Below are 3,661 nucleotides of genomic sequence, written 5' to 3' on the forward strand. Positions count from 1 at the left end.
AGGAAATTTTTAGAGGGTTCTAATATCAAATGTGACCACTGCTATAGGAACACATGCAGGGTCAGTACCTGAGCAGTGTGTGAGCTACTGCAAGTCTGCCGTGTTCTTACCTGTGCAGATTTGTTTGTAATTTGTATCTGTGCAAGGGATTTTGTTTAAAAATGAGGATTTCGTTAAAAAATGAAAGTGTAAATTTTGTGAACACCATCTTGGTACTAAACTTGAGTCTGTTGCTGCCAGACTGCCTTAAAGAAATTTCAAAGTCCACGATTGTTTTTTTTGTATTTCTGAGTTTCTATGGGTAGCAGCTGTCTTTACCAACCCCACTTAGGGGACTGTGCAGCAAAATGGTCACTTTTTTGGTGATGCCACAGGTTAGAATGTCTCTGGGTCATGTGTATATATGTTTGTGTGTGTTGGGTGGCATGACAGACTCTTTCCTCTAAGCAAGAAGCCAACAGGAGTGTGCCTGGGGCTAGGGTTGTTCCTGAAAAGCAATAAAAACCTGCTGTTCTTGTGCAATAGTTTTGGGGTTTTCTATAGATATGCTATTGCTCATGTGTAAGAAAATGGACATAATGAGCCCACAAGTGATGCAGTTGCTAAAATGTCTGCCTGTTGACTGTGTTAATATTCCCTCTGAGTCACACAGACATGTCAATGCTTCTGTCCCCGAAGAGCAAACTCAACAGGCTCTGGCATGGCTCCAAGTGTTTGCTCACTCCCTTAGGGAAAGGGAGGGAGTTACCCTGCCCCTCAGGAATGCTCTGATCTAGACACTTCAGTCAAACACTTGTGTGCTCTCAGAGGAGGACTGGGAAAGTTTTTTTATCCCTGCAGGACAGAAAGCCTTGGTGCTGGATGACTGTGCTCTCTTGTAATTCAGGCTGTACAACAGAAGGGCTTCATTCTAAATTTCAAATCAAAAGAATACAATTTTCTCAACTTCAGTAAAATTTTCAGACGTCCCTATGGAAATATACTTTCAGATGAGAATTTTGTTTAAAGGGGAAAAGCAGGACTTGTGATGAGGGCTGCAAACATATAAAGCAGTTTGAGTCATCAGGGCAGTTGGACTCTTCATAAAATGGAGAGATTTAGTCCATCTCAGTCTTCAGAGGGAAAATTCTGCCCTTCTCAAGTGACCTTACAGTTGAACATAATAAATAAAGACATCTACCTTGCCTGTGTGATTTAATGTAATTTATTTCCATGTTTGACACACCAGCACAGAAGGTAGCCCTGCCTTTTCCCTCTGGTTTAGACTGATGCCTTTCCTGTGCAGGTGTGAATGGGACTCCTCTCCTGCAGGGGTGTCATGTCTACAGTTTGGAAAAGATCAAAGGAAATCTACTTGCTTCAGCAATTAATTTTGGTTTCAAGAGAAAATTGAAATCAAATTGCAGTGTTCATGCAGTGTGAACTAAAAAATTATGTAATACTCCTAGAGTAACTCTGCACTGGTTGTTCAGCTGCTGGTTATACAGAGTGAATCCAACATTTATTTATTTAATTATTTATTTTATTTTATTTATGTAATCTTGACATGGCTATTTGAGGGAAGTAATTTATTATTTCTAGGATAAGTCTAGAATAAGTGAAAGAAAAAATCTGCAGCACAAAATAGATCTGTGTTGCTGTAGAAGGCATTGATTACACTGTAGCACAATTGTGCACTGATTAAGAAGGTTTTCAAGTGGCTATAAATAAATTCCTCCATGCCCATAGATGAGCACTCTTTCCATCTGAACAGTATTTGATTAAGAATCCAGTGCCTGAGGGAACTGGAAAAGGAAAAGACATTCAAGACTTTGAAACATGGTGAGAAATACAAACCAGACATTTTCCAAGCAGTAGCATTTTGCTGTTAAATATTAACCAATTAACAAAGTTGGAATGTTATATAAGCAAGTAACACATGTCCTAATGTGTCCAGTGTGTGTGTGAGTCACCAAAAGGCAAGCTAGGAAATCCCAAGGGCATCTCTCCTTAAAATTATCATCAGAATTAGAAGTTCTGTGTTAGGTCCTTAATTTCCTGTATCCAGAGGCTTGTCTAAATGGAGAAAATTAAATGGTAAACACTCTCTCTGGGATTGCTCTTAGAGGAGCAGGATCCATGCAGGAACCACTCCATCAGTTCAGCTGGTAAATCCCCAGCAAAGTCTGTTCCTGTGGCTCCAGGTGGGGGATTGAAACACTGCCTCAACAAGAGCTGGGTGCCAGGATATCAGGGACTCTCATTAATGTTAGATCTGTGTTAGTTACCATGTGCTAGCTAATGACTTTTATATTATTTTTTACCTTCTAGTAAAGGTAGACCACCAGAAATTTGTTGCTTCCTCTTCTGTTATAAAAAAAAGTAAAAGAATTGTCATAGTTAAATCTATATCCAGTTCCCAAAGTACAGCTCTTCAATTCTACAGCTTCCATTGCTGTGGTGCAATGAGTGACTGAAAAGGGAAAAACTCACCCAGTTTTGAAGCTTCCTGTGAGTTAAATGTGATTGCACACTTGGGTCTGCTTTCACACTGGTCCTTTCGTAGGTGATTGCTTGTGCAGCTGGAAGCAGATGGGCATTGCCAAATAATTTCTGTGACTGCTTGGCAAAACCTCACTGTGCCTGTGCTCACAAATAGCCCAGTGCTAGCAGCAGCATTTTTGGTAGTGAAGCACTATTGAAAAGCATGAAGGAAGGCAATGTAAAGCAAAAGTGCCAAGGTTGCAATGTACAATTAGTGCATAATGGGCATAATTTTTTTTTAGGAAGAGCTCAAAGGAGAGGCTGAATTTAAACATCTGTCTGCTGAATTTTTTTGTATGACACACAATCAATAAAGCATTATCCTTAAAAATCTTAGGATTTTTATTTGCAGTCAATTATGCTGCAAACAGTGTTAAGGAAAGTGCACAGAAGTTTCTGGGAAACAGGAAGACCTGCTCACTCAATTTGTAGTGAGTGACAGATTGTGTTAGGAGCAGGAGCGATTCTTACATGGAGGTGGGAAAAGATGGCAATTGTGCGAAGTGCTCGGCCCCAGAGACTGGAGCAGAGCAGGCAGTGGGGTATCCAGCCCTCCGAAGCTGTGTTTGTGCTTTCTGTCAGCCTCTCCCTGCACACCAAACCCCGCCTGCAGTGGAAAACACACCTGGGCGCCAAACCCCGTCCCCCGTGACGTCTGTCTGTCCCGTGGGCTGAGAATGGGGTCAGGCTTGGCCAGACCTGAGAACGGGACTCGCGCCATGGCCTGAGCGGGCACGGCGGCTCCGGCCGTGCGGGGGCCAGGGGATGGGTAGAGGAGCAGGGCTGAGTGCGGGAGTGCAGAGGAGCGTCCCGGGGCACACACAGCCGGGGCTGGGCACCCCGATCCCCTCCCCGGGCACACGCAGCCGGGGCTCGGCACCCCGATCCCCTCCCCGGGCACACACAGCCCTGCTCCGGGGCACCGCACAGCCCGGCCCCGCTCCGGAACAGGCCGCCCGGCTAACGGGACAGCCCCGCCCCGCCACGCGGCACTGAGCGCGCATGGCCCGACGGGAGCTGTAGTCCCGAGGCAGGGGAGCGCACAGCCGACGGGAGTTGTAGTCGTATTACAGCAGCGCAGCGCGGCCCTTAGGAGGCAAGGACTACAGCTCCCAGCATGCCTTGGAATCCCCGCCCT

The sequence above is a fragment of the Serinus canaria genome, chromosome 4A (genome assembly GCF_022539315.1).
Source record: "Serinus canaria isolate serCan28SL12 chromosome 4A, serCan2020, whole genome shotgun sequence".
Taxonomy (NCBI): domain Eukaryota; kingdom Metazoa; phylum Chordata; class Aves; order Passeriformes; family Fringillidae; genus Serinus; species Serinus canaria.